The following is a 13,410-nucleotide window of genomic DNA, read 5'->3' as shown; positions in this document are numbered from 1 at the left end:
CCTTGCATTCAGAGGCGCTCTTCCCTCTTCCTTCATCTGTTATCTAGAGCTGACTTCACTCTTCCTGAGAGCTGCCATCCATCCATCCCAGGTACCAGTCTTGACCCTGCCTATGGACCTCCTGAAAGACTTTATTTATTCCCCCAATACCCATTTATACGCACATGGACTATAAATCCCCCCCTGTGCTTCCCCCTCCCCTAGTAATCATCAACTGCTATATCATTATTTATTATCACCATTGCTGCCATATCACTGCCTAGATCCTCAAGCGCCTATATATCTCTGTCTTGATAGATAAATATGAAACCACTCCCATTAGACCCCCTCAGCAGAGGAACAAACAATGATTTCTTCAGAATAATAAAAGGTAGAAATCTGCAACAAAGTTTGTTATAGTCCCTGCAATGTACAGAGATCACCCAGAGGGGAAGGTTTTCTTCTCAACAAAAATAGAGTTACGCTTTAACCACTTAAGCCCCGGAAGATTTTACCCCCTTCCTGACCAGGGGGTTTTTTGTGATTTTTTACTGCGTGATTTTAACAGACAATTGCGCGGTCGTGCGACGTACCTAAACTAATTTGGCGTCCTTTTTTTCCCACAAACAGAGTTTTCTTTTGGTGGTATTTGATCACCTGTGCGATTTTTTAATCATGCGCTATAAACAAAAAAAGAGTGTAAATTTTGCAAAAATAACAATATTTTTCACATTTTTTTATACGAAATTCCCAAAAAAAAAAAAAAGTAAAAATCAAAATTTTTTAACATTTTCGGCCAATTTGTTTTCTGCTACCTATGTTTGGTAAAAAAAAAAAAAATCGCAATAAGCGTATTTTGATTGGTTTGCGCAAAAGTTATCGCGTTTACTAACAAAGGGAAAGATTTTTGTCATTTTTGGTGTTTTTTTTTTTTAAACGAGTAATGGCGGCGATCTACGATTTTTTTTGCGGGACTGCGACATTGCGGCGGACAGATCGGACCCTTGACTGACATTTTTGACCTTTTTGGGGTTACCAGTGACATTACTGCAGTAATCAGTGCTATAAATATGCACTGTTACTGTAAAAATGACACTGGCAGGGAAGGGGTTAACTGTATTGGAGAGGGAGGGGTTAAGTGTGTCGCTAGGGGCGTGCTTCTAACTGTGATGGGACATGGCTACTGGTGTAAGAACAGAGATAAACGGTCCTACATAGTAGAACCTTCTGATCTCCATTTTTACACAGGGGAGAATGACAGGCGGCTTGTTTACATAAGCCGCCCGCCTTTCTCCCTCTCCACTGACGATCGTAGTGTGACCGGGGGACATCGGGTCCGCCGGTCACACGCGCGGACTCTTCAGTGAACGAGCCGGGGCGGGCGGGCGCGCGCTTGCCCGCTATTGGCTCACAAACCGGTCACAGGCTAGTGACGTATATATACGTCACTTTGCCTGGCCGGGGCTGACCGCCGCAGTATATCTACTTGCAGCGGTCGGCAAGCGGTTAAGAGTCGGTTCACACTGAGGCGACATGACTCTGCACAACTTCGGGGGCGACCTGTGCATTCCCACGCACCACGACTTCGGAGCGACTTTCAGAGACTTCACATAATAGGCTATGCAAGTCGCTCCGAGGTCGCCCGAAGTAGTACAGGACCCTTTTTCTAAGTCGGAGCGACTTGTGTCACTTCTATTAGAAGGGGTCCTGTAGCGGTCAATGGAGCGTGACTTGTCAGGCTGACCAAGTGTGAACCGGCTCTAAATGTGATCATTGTTGTGATGATCTGGAAATGCTAATTGAAAAGTGAATAAAATATGAATATACAAATATACTGTGTTTTGTTTTTCTAAGATTCATTAAAGTGTATTAAAAAAAAAAAAAAAAGTGTTTGAAAAACCGCTGCCCAAATACCGTGTGACATAAAAATTTGCAAAAATCGCCATTTTATTCTCTAGACCGCCGCAGTGATGGAGAACCTTGGCACCCCAGATGTTTGGGAACTACATTTCCCATGATCCTCATGCACTCTGCAGTGTAGCTGAGCATCATGGGAAATGTAGTTCCAAAACATCTGGGGTGCCAAGGTTCTCCATCACTGTGGGCTGCTAAAATATATATAAAATGTTTGGGGGTTCCAAGTAATTTTCTAGAACAAAAATACAGATTTTTACTTGTGTATGGAAAGTGTCAGAAGAAGGCGGGGGGGGGGGGGGGGACAGGAACGTTCCTTTAGTTCTGGTGGGAAGGAGTCAGAACCCGTTGGGGTTTTATTGGAAAGGAGGGACGATGAAAACCCCCTGCCCCCCCCCCCCCGGCGCCTCCAATCCATGGCTCCCGTCCTTCACTGGGAGGAAAAGCCGCTTCATCCTTCCCCCGTCACACTGGAACCAATCACATGCTGAAAGCCGATCCAATCCCATCCATGGAACCCTTTCCTAGAATAGTTCATACAACAGATGCTGCGATTGATGGCTGCACAGCTGCTTCTACTCTCAGCTCATCCTGTGCAGCACCATGGCAACTGCAGATCCTACAGAGGCGAGGACTACCGTCCAATGGGGACACTTGTTACCATAACAACCAAGGGAGGGTTTTCCCATCACTTCCTTTTGATCTCCCGGTGACAGGAAGTGATGACAAATCCAGTGTTAGGATTGGTTATCAAAACAGAAATAGAAGGGATGTCTTCCAATGGAGTCACTAGTTCTATTAACAACCAAGGGGGCGTTTCCCTCACTTGGTGGAGATTTCCTCCCACTTCCTGTTGTGCCTCTGAGACTGGAAGTGATGAGAAATCGTTTTGATTGGTCACCAAAGCAGGAATGGAGGGGAAATCTTCCAATGTGGACACTTGTTCTTGTAGCAGCCCAGAGGGTGCTTCCTCCACCTGGTTCAGATTGCCTCCCACTTCCTGTTGTAGCTCATGAACAGGAAGTGACGAGAAATCCAATGTTTTGATTGGCTGCCAGAACAGGACTGGACAGGAAATCTTCTCATAGGGACACTTGTTACCATAACAACCCAGAAACCTTTCTATACGTTTCCTCCAACTTGCAGTTGTGTTACTGGGACAGGAAGTGATGAGAAATTCAATGTTTTGATTGGACAGGAAGTGATGAGAAATCCAATGTTTTGATTGGTCACCAAAACAGGACTAGAGGGGAAATCTTTCCATAGGGGGACACTGGTTCCCGTGACACCCCTGAGAGCATTTCCCTCACTTCCTGAAGTATTTCTCCCACTTCCTTTTGTGTCTCCAGGACAGGAAGTGACAAAAAATCCAATGTTATGATTGGTCACCAAAACAGGAATAGAAGGGAAATCTTTCAATAGAGACACTAGTTCTGGTAACAACCAAGAGGATATTTCCCCTCGCTTTGTGGAGACTTCCTCCCACTTCCTGCTGTGTCTCCAGGACAGGAAGTGATGAGAAATCCAAGTTAGATTAATTGAAAGAACAGGACGGGAGGGTAAATCTTTTCTATGGGGGAGGGGGGGCACTGATTCCTGTGACAACCATGAGAGTGTTTCCCTCACTGTGTGGAGACTTCCTCCCACTTCCTGCTGTGTCTCCAGTACAGGAAGTGATGAGAAATCATTTCTGATTGGTCACCAAAGCAGGAATGGAGGGGAAACCTCCCAATGGGGACACTAGTTATTGTGACAGCCCAGAGGGTGTTCCCTTCACCAGGTAGAGATGTCCTCCCACTTCCTGTTGTGTCTCGGGACAGGAAGTAAAGAGAAATCCAAAATTTTAATTGAATGCCAGAACAGGACTAGAGAAGAAATCTTTTCATGGATGGATACTGGTTCCCGTGACAACCATGAGCGTTCCCTTCACTTTGTGGAGACTTCCTCCCACTTCCTGTTGTGTCTCCAAAACAGGAAGTGATGAGAAATCCAACATTTTGATTAATTGCTAGAACAGGACTAGAGGGAAAATATTTTCTATGGGGGGGGGGGCACTGGTTCCCATAACAACCATGAGAGCATTCCCCTCACTTTGTGGAGACTTCCTCCCACTTCCCGTTGTGTCTCCAGGACAGGAAGTGATGAGAAATCATTTTTGATTGGTCACCAAAGCAGGGAATAGAGGGGAAACTTTCCAATGGGGACACCAGTTCATGTGACAGCCCAGAGGGTGTTCCCTTCACCAGGAAGAGATGTCCTCCCACCTCCCACTTCCCACTTCCTGTTGTGTCTCTGGGACAGGAAGTGATGAGAAATCCAACATTTTGATTGATTGCCTGAACACGCCTAGAGAAGAAATCTTTCCCTTGGGGAGGACACTGGTTCCCTTGACAACCATTAGAGCGTTCCCCCTCACTTTGTGGAGATTTCCTCCCCCTTCCTGTTGTGTCTCCGGGACAGGAAGTAAAGGGAAATCTCCCCCAATGGGACACAGATGGTACTAGACGGGACTAGAGAAGAAATCTTTTCATGGATGGACACTGGTTTCCGTGACAACCATGAGAGCGTTCCCCTCACTTTGTGGAGATTTTCCGCCACTTCCTGTTGTGTCTCTGGGACAGGAAGTGATGAGAAATCCAACATTTTATTTAATTGCCAGAACATCCCTAGGGTGGAAATCATTCCATTGGGGGGAGGGGGGGGGGACTGGTTCCCGTGACAACCATGAGAGAGTTCCTCTTACTTTGTGGAGATTTCCTCCCACTTCCCGTTGTGTCTCCAGGACAGGAAGTGAAGGGAAATAATTTTTGATTGGTCACCAAAGCAGGGAATAGAGGGGAAACTTTCCAATGGGGACACTAGTTCATGTGATGTGACAGCCCATAGGATGTTCCCCTCACCAAGGTAGAGATGTCCTCCCACTTCCTGTTGTGTCTCCGAGACAGGAAGTGATGAGAAATCCAACATTTTGATTGATTGCCAGAACACGACTAGAGAAGAGATCTTTCCCTTGGGGAGGACACTGGTTTCTGTGACAACCATGAGAGCGTTCCCCTCACTTTGTGGAGATTTTCTCCCACTTCCTGTTGTGTCTCCAGGACAGGAAGTGAAGGGAAATCTCCCCCAATGGGACACAGATGGTACTAGACGGGACTAGAGAAGAAATCTTTTCATGGATGGACACTGGTTCCTGTGACAACCATGAGAGCGTTCCTTTTACTTTGTGGAGATTTCCTCCCACTTCCTGTGTGTCTCTAGGACAGGAAGTGATTAGAAATCATTTTTGATTGGTCACCAAAGCAGGGAATAGAGGGGAAACTTTCCAATGGGGACACTAGTTCATGTGACAGCCCAGAGGATGTTCCCCTCACTAGGTAGAGATGTCCTCTCACTTCCTGTTGTGTCTCCAGGACAGGAAGTGATGAGAAATCCAACATTTTGATTGATTTCCAGAACAGGACTAGAGAAGAAATAATTTCATTGGGGTGGGGTGGGGGGGGGGGGGGGGCACTGGTTTCCGTGACAACCATGAGAGCGTTCCTCTTACTTGGTGGAGATTTTCTCCAACTTCCTGTTGTGTCCCTGGGACAGGAAGTGAAGGGAAATCTCCCCAATGGGACACGTATGGTAAAAATAATAAAATCTTGGGGTTCCCGGCGCCATCCACGGGGAAGATGAAGGTTTTGGGGTTGGATATCCGGTAGCGATGCGGTGATTATGGATATTATGGGATACGCCGGCTCTGGCCCGGAATAGACGCAGGGATTGGCTGGCTCAGGGCTCATCCACACATTGGACGATCCCAGGGACAGAGCTGACTATAGAAGGAATCCAGCCAATCCCAGGGGGACCCCCCCAACCTTGTCCCTGGAACCCCCCCACCAGCTGGCCGGGATTCGCCCCACCATACACCCCTCCCCCACTCACCGGCACATCTTCTCATGATGGACTCCCCCGCAGGCCGCCTGATCCCGGCCTCTACATGGCGCTCTCCCCGGCCTCTATCTCTCTCCGGCCCCGGCGCCTCCTCGCGGCCTTGCCCGGTCACAGCAGCCGTCGCGTCACCGTGACGTTCCCTTAGCAACCGACGTCTAAAAATTGCGTGAGCGCTGCGTCACTCCCTAGCAACCGCGCCCCACGTGACCCTGCCGCGCCGACGTCATCATTGAGGGCCGAAGAGGCGCCGTGTGGTTACTATGGTGACGGGTAATGCTAAGCGGAGGGTTTCGTTGGGTCGGCTGCGGAGCTTGGGAGTGGCCGCAGGGGGCAGTGTGCCAATAGGAATTACAATTCCCTGATTCTGGTATTACCAGTGTGTGCCAGCAGGGGGCAATGTGCCAATAGGAATTACAATACAATGATTCTGGTATTGCCAGTGTGTGCCAGCAGGGGGCAGTGTGCCAATAGGAATTACATTACCCTGATTCTGATATTACCAGTGTGTGCCAGCAGAGGGCAGTGTGCCAATAGGAATTACATTACCCTGATTCTGGTACTGTCAGAGTCTGGCCACAGGGGGCAGTGTGCCAATAATAATTACAATACACTGATTCTGGTACTGTCAGTGTCTGGCCACAGGGGGCAGTGTGCCAATAGGAATTACATTACCCCGATTCTGATATTGCCAGTGTGTGCCAGCAGGGGGCAGTGTGCCAATAGGAATAACAATTCCCTGATTCTGGTACTGCCAATGTGTGCCAGCAGAGGGCAGTGTGCCAATAGGAATTACATTACCCTGATTCTGGTACTGTCAGAGTCTGGCCACAGGGGGCAGTGTGCCAATAATAATTACAATACACTGAGTCTGGTATTACCAGTGTGTGCCAGCAGGGGGCAGTGTGCCAATAAGAATTACAATACCCTGAGTCTGGTATTACCAGTGTGTGCCAGCAGAGGGCAGTGTGCCAATAGGAATTACAATTCCCTGATTCTGGTATTACCAGTGTGTGCCAGCAGAGGGCAGTGTGTCAATAGGAATTACATTACCCTGATTCTGATATTACCAGTGTGTGCCAGCAGGGGGCAATGTGCCAATAGGAATTACAATTCTCTGATTCTGGTATTGTCAGTGTCTGGCCGCAGGGGGCAGTGTGCCAATAGGAATTACATTACCCTGATTCTGGTATTACCAGTGTGTGCCAGCAGGGGGCAATGTGCCAATAGGAATTACAGTTCCCTGATCCTGGTACTGTCAGTGTCTGGCAGCAGGGGGCAGTGTGCCAATAGGAATTACATTACCCGGAGTCTGGTATTGCCAGTGTGTGCCAGCAGGGGGCAGTGTGCCAATAGGAATTACAATACCCTGATTCTGGTATTACCAGTGTGTGCCAGCAGGGGGCAGTGTGCCAATAGGAATTACATTACCCTGATTCTGGTATTGCCATTTTCTGCCAGCAGGGGGCAGTGTGCCAATAAGAATTACAATTCCCTGAGTCTGTATTGCTATTGTGTGCCAGCAGGGGGCAGTGTGCCAATAAGAATTACAATTCCCTGAGTCTGGTATTGCCAGTGTCTGGCAGCAGGAGGCAGTGTGCCAATATGAATTACAATACCCTAATTCTTGTACTGCCAGTGTCTGGCAGCAGGGGGCAGTGTGCAGGATGGGGAGAAACTGTCTTTTAGCTGCTGCAGAGAGCCGCACAAGGCTTCCTTCTGTAATTGCCCCTCCGCCCAACCGCACTGATTCTCCGTACTGTTGGGGCCACCCTGTGTGCCCGGGCCCCCTACAGGAGGACTGGCGATCCCCCCGCTACCTGCGGCCCTGAGCACAGTGGCTTAGTGGTTAGCATTCCTACCTTGCAGCACTGGGGTCCTTTGTTCAAATCGAATATGGATGTTACTTTGAATGTCCTCCCTTTACATGTGTGGGTTTCCTCCGGGTATTCTGATTTCCTCCCATACTATATGCCACGGCACCCCCGATGAACTCAGATGGCACCCTGGTTGAGAGGCTGCTCTAGACATCCTGGTAAGGTCATTGGCTCCCGTCTAAATTGGCCCTAGTATGTGACTACACAACTCCCCCGCTGTGTTCTTTCTCCTCTTAGATGGAGAAGAAGATACCCTGCTAGAGGAAAAGTAGAAAAAGAAAAAAAAGTAATTATATAAAAAAAAAAAAATGAATCTAGGTCAGTGTCAGAGTTAGGGTTGAAGGTCATGGTTGGGGTCAAAGGTCACAGTGAGAGTTTTTCTGTGTTGTTTTTCTTTTTTTTCATTTGTGTCAGTTTCCCACTTGAGCTCCAGAAGGTTTTACCCCCTTCATGACCAGTCGATTTTTTTGCCATTCAGCATTGTGCTACTTTAACTGGTAATTACGCGGTCATGCATTCTGTACCCAAAAGAAAATGTTTATCATTTTTTTTCACACAGAACTTTCTTTTGATGGTATTTGATCACCACTGGGTTTTTAAAAAAATATTTTATTGTATAAATGAGAAAAAGAGCAACATTTAAAAAAATAAATAAAATAAATAAGTAAGGGCCCTTTCACACGGGCGGTCCGTATGTCCACAAATCATCCTATTTTTTTGCGGATGATATACGGACATAATGAATGTCTATGGGATTGCGGATGTCAGCAGAATACCATCCACTGACATCCGATTCTCGTCCTTTCAGTTCTGTTCCGTTTTTTGGAACGGAACAGACCCCTATTTTTCTTCCGCTAAAAAAACGGAAAGGAAGGAAAATCGGATGTCAGAGGTGTCATCCGCATTGCCCATAGACATACATTATGTCCGTATGCGATTTTTATTTTTTGCACTATAAACAAAAAAAGAGCAACAATTTTGAAAAAAATAACAGTATTTTTCACATTCTTTTATATGAAATTCTCCAAAAAAAATGTAAAAATCTAAATTTTTTTAACATTTTAGGCCAATTTGTTTTCTGCTACATATTTTTGGTAAAAGAAATCGCAATAAGCGTATTTTGATTGGTTTGTGCAAAAGTTATCGCGTTTACTAACTACGGGAAAGATTTTTGTCATTTTTACTGTTTTTTTTTTTTTTTTACTAGTAATGGAGGCGATCTGCGATTTTTTTCGGGACTGCCACATTGCGGCGGACAGATCGGACCCCTAACTGACATTTTTTACACTTTTGGGGGGACCAGTGACATTACTGCAGTATACAGTGCTACAAATATGCACTGTTATTGTAATAATTACACTGGCAGGGAAGGGGTTAACAGTATGGGTGATGAAGGGGTTAAATGTGTCCCTAGGGGAGTAATTCTAACTGTGGGGGGGGTGTGGCTTGTGAGATCATCACAGAGACATGCGATCCTATATAGCAGGATCACATAGCCTCTGTGATCACTTCAGGGAGAAGGACAGACGGCTGTGTTTACATCAGCCGTCTGTCCTTCTCTGTCAGCGGGGGGAGATCGCGAGTGGCTGGCGGCCATTGGAGCCGCCGGTCACACACACTGGTTCCCCGGCTGACGAGGGGGGGTCGGGAGCGCGCCGCCAGCGGCGCGCGCTCGCCTCCTAGAGTCTCCTGAGCGAGCGATGTGGTACTATGTCGGTTTGCCCAGGAGTGGCCGCCTGCCGCAGTAAATCTGCGGTGGGCGGTCGTCAAGTGGTAAAGGCCAAAATGTATTTTTCTACTTGTCTTTCTCAATAGGTGTATATTTATTGGTCTGTGTTGTTGCGTCTACAAACAATGGTATATAAAAAAGAAAGAAGAAAGCAGCACTGTATAAATAATAGTGAGACTCTTCAACGAGGATACAAATGTGCAAAAACAAAACTGAGTGTATTATCTGCTGCTTTTACTAAAAATCTGTTTTCAAGGAGAGAAAACAGACACAGATTGTCCCCTTTGTAAAGCGCCCTGTGTGTTTGTCAACACAGAGCTCTAGGCTGGGATAGAACACAGCCGATCAGCAGGTCTTAGTCATGAATCATTGGTTGAAACCTGCTGATAAAATCCTGCTGTGTCCAATCACAGCGGGAGTTGGCAGGGAGGGGCACGAGTGCGGGAGCCCTGAACCCAGAAGAAGAGAGTGATGTAGATATACGTTGCTGTGCCTGTATGAGCCGCCCGCCCAAAAATGCAGACGAACGGTCCACAAGAGGTTATTGTCAGTGTTCGTGTGTTTTTTAGGTATGCTGCTTGTGCCTCATTTAAAGTCCCAAACTGCCTATATTTTTCATGTAAGCAGGGATGGAGACGCTGTGCCTTACAGGCTGGTGCCTCATTTAAAGTCCCATTTGGTCTTTACTACAACTACTAAAGGGATGGAGGTGCGTGCTTCTCAGCTTATCATTTTTAGTTTGTACCCTATGGCTATTATACCACCATGATACATTTAAGACCAGTCATAGGTGGGAGCAGGTTGGGGGAGGATTGGGCCACCTCCAGACCCACCTGTTTCCCATCTATCTATTAGCAACCATGTGCTTCCACTGTGGAGACACTCAAATTTATTAGTGTTGGGACTGCAAGTTACACAGGGTGCCGTGAAGGGGCCTTGCAGCTTACACATGCGTTTGCAAATGTGTGTCAACTAAACCTCGTTTTTAACCTACATTGGTAGACCGGTTTATTCGGTTGGTGGCAGACTGGTGGGTGAGTATATCAAACAAGGGGCCGGCTGTTTTCCATGCACCTCTTTTAGTCCCCTTTTCGTCAGTTTTTTCATGTACAGGGATGGAGACGCTAAACATTACCTGCTTGTGCCTCATTTAAAGTCCCAAACTGCCTATATTTTTCATAGAAGTTTTTAGTAACCCCACAGACGCTGCTGGCAGGAAATCCCATGTCCCTGTCAGTGGTGCAACAGAAAGGCCATGTACAGTGATTGTCAACCTATGAGCTAAAGGGGGCCTCAAATGCAGCCCCTGACATCATCAAAGGGCCTCCATTAATGTCCAATATATGTAATGCCTGAGAAGACTGTCAGAGACTGCAGACCTAATAGAGGAAATGAGGGTCAGAGAGGGAGGACAGGATACATTGTTGGCTGGGGATATGCTGCAGAAGACATTATGAAACTGGGAAGATGTTACATGAGACTGGTAGAGATCAAGGCTATTACTCTAATCAATGTTCCCACTACAGACTGCTGAGATCCGAGGGCCACACATCATATACCACCAAGAGGGGAAAGTTTCCCTCTATGACACACTCTTCTTGAGCTACTCACAAAGAGGGGGAAGTTTCCTTCTATAAGCTATGCTTCCTCAGCTGTCCACCAAGAGGGTAAAAATTTCCTTCATGACCAGAATTTCCAGAGCTGTCCACCAACAGGGAAAAGCTTCCCTTTATGACCTGTTCTTCTAGAGCTGCCCACCGAGAGGGGAAAGGTTCCCAGTATGACCCATGCTTCCAGAGCCACCCACCAAGAGGGGAAAGATTCCCACTATGACCCATGCTTCCAGAGCCACCCACCAAGAAGGGAAAGATTCCCACTATGACCCATGCTTCCAGAGCCACCCACCAAGAGGGGGAAGTTTCCCTTTATGACCAATATTTCCAGAGCTGTCCACCAAGGGGCAAAAGTTTCCCTCTATGACACACTCTTCTAGAGCTTCCCACCTAGAGGGGAAAGTTTCCACCTATAAGCTATGTTTCTAGAGCCACCCACCAAGAGGAGAAGGTTTACCTCTCTGACCTGTACTTTCAGAGCTGTCCACCAAGAGGGGAAAATTTCCCTCTATGACCCTCTCTTCTAGAGCTGCCCACTAAGAGGGGGATGTTTCCCTCTATGACCCACTCTTCTAGAGCTGCCTGCCAAGAGGGGAAAGTTTCCTTCTATGAGCTATGTTTCCTGAGCTGTCCTCCAAAATAGAAAAGTTTCCCTCTGACCTGTATTTACAGAGCTGCCCACCAAAAGGGGAAGCTTTCCTTTATGCCTCTCTCTTCTAGAGCTGCCCACCAAAAGGGGGAATATTCCCACTATGACCAATGCTTCCAGAGCTGCCGACCAAGATAACAAATCTTCCCTTTATGACCCATATTTCCAGAGCTGCTAATCAAGAAGAGAAAGCTTCCCTTTATGACCCTATCTTCTAGAGTTGCCCACCAAGAGGGAAAAGTTTCCCTCTATGACCCACTCTTCTGGAGTTGCCAACTAAGAGAGGAAAGTTTCCCTCTATGATCTATATTTCCAAAGCTGTCCACCAAGAAGAGAAAGCTTCCCTTTATGACCCATGTTTCCAAATTTGCCCACCAAGAGGGGAAAGTTTCCCTCCATGACCCACTCTTCTAGAGTTACCCACCAAAAAGGGAAAGTTTCCCCGCTATAACCCACTCTTCTAGAACTGCCCACCAAGAGGGGAAGATTCCCACTATGACCAATGCTTCCAGAGCTGCCGACCAAGATAACAAATCTTCCCTTTATGACCCATATTTCCAGAGCTACTAATCAAGAAGAGAAAGCTTCCATTTATGACCCTATCTTCTAGAGTTGCCCACCAAGAGGGAAAAGTTTCCCTCTATGACCCACTCTTCTGGAGTTGCCAACTAAGAGAGGAAAGTTTCCCTCTATGATCTATATTTCCAAAGCTATCCACCAAGAAGAGAAAGCTTCCCTTTATGACCCATGTTTCCAAATTTGCCCACCAAGAGGGGAAAGTTTCCCTCCATGACCCACTCTTCTAGAGTTACCCACCAAAAAGGGAAAGTTTCCCCTCTATAACCCACTCTTCTAGAACTGCCCACCAAGAGGGGAAGATTCCCACTATGACCAATGCTTCCAGAGCTGCCGACCAAGATAACAAATCTTCCCTTTATGACCCATATTTCCAGAGCTACTAATCAAGAAGAGAAAGCTTCCATTTATGACCCTATCTTCTAGAGTTGCCCACCAAGAGGGAAAAGTTTCCCTCTATGACCCACTCTTCTGGAGTTGCCAACTAAGAGAGGAAAGTTTCCATCTATGATCTATATTTCCAAAGCTATCCACCAAGAAGAGAAAGCTTCCCTTTATGACCCATGTTTCCAAATTTGCCCACCAAGAGGGGAAAGTTTCCCTCCATGACCCACTCTTCTAGAGTTACCCACCAAAAAGGGAAAGTTTCCCCGCTATAACCCACTCTTCTAGAACTGCCCACCAAGAGGGGAAGATTCCCACTATGACCAATGCTTCCAGAGCTGCCGACCAAGATAACAAATCTTCCCTTTATGACCCATATTTCCAGAGCTACTAATCAAGAAGAGAAAGCTTCCATTTATGACCCTATCTTCTAGAGTTGCCCACCAAGAGGGAAAAGTTTCCCTCTATGACCCACTCTTCTGGAGTTGCCAACTAAGAGAGGAAAGTTTCCCTCTATGATCTATATTTCCAAAGCTATCCACCAAGAAGAGAAAGCTTCCCTTTATGACCCATGTTTCCAAATTTGCCCACCAAGAGGGGAAAGTTTCCCTCCATGACCCACTCTTCTAGAGTTACCCACCAAAAAGGGAAAGTTTCCCCGCTATAACCCACTCTTCTAGAACTGCCCACCAAGAGGGGAAGATTCCCACTATGACCAATGCTTCCAGAGCTGCCGACCAAGATAACAAATCTTCC

The 13,410-nt window shown here is 46.9% G+C and overlaps 1 protein-coding gene across 1 annotated transcript in view; it reads right to left on the bottom strand.

The window, feature by feature from the left end:
- The window catches only part of ATXN1L (ataxin 1 like), a 15,850-nt gene extending 9,886 nt beyond the window's left edge, over positions 1-5,964 (bottom strand). The window contains exon 1 of the mRNA XM_082269753.1: positions 5,821-5,964. The gene's annotated coding sequence lies outside the window, so the exon portion shown is untranslated. The remainder of the gene's footprint in view (positions 1-5,820) is intronic.
- Between the last annotated feature and the right edge of the window lie 7,446 nt (positions 5,965-13,410).

Source organism: Pelophylax lessonae (assembly GCF_965119305.1).
Source record: "Pelophylax lessonae genome assembly, chromosome: 10".
In the NCBI taxonomy this organism is placed as follows: domain Eukaryota; kingdom Metazoa; phylum Chordata; class Amphibia; order Anura; family Ranidae; genus Pelophylax; species Pelophylax lessonae.
This window is presented reverse-complemented; position numbering and strand designations above follow the sequence as displayed.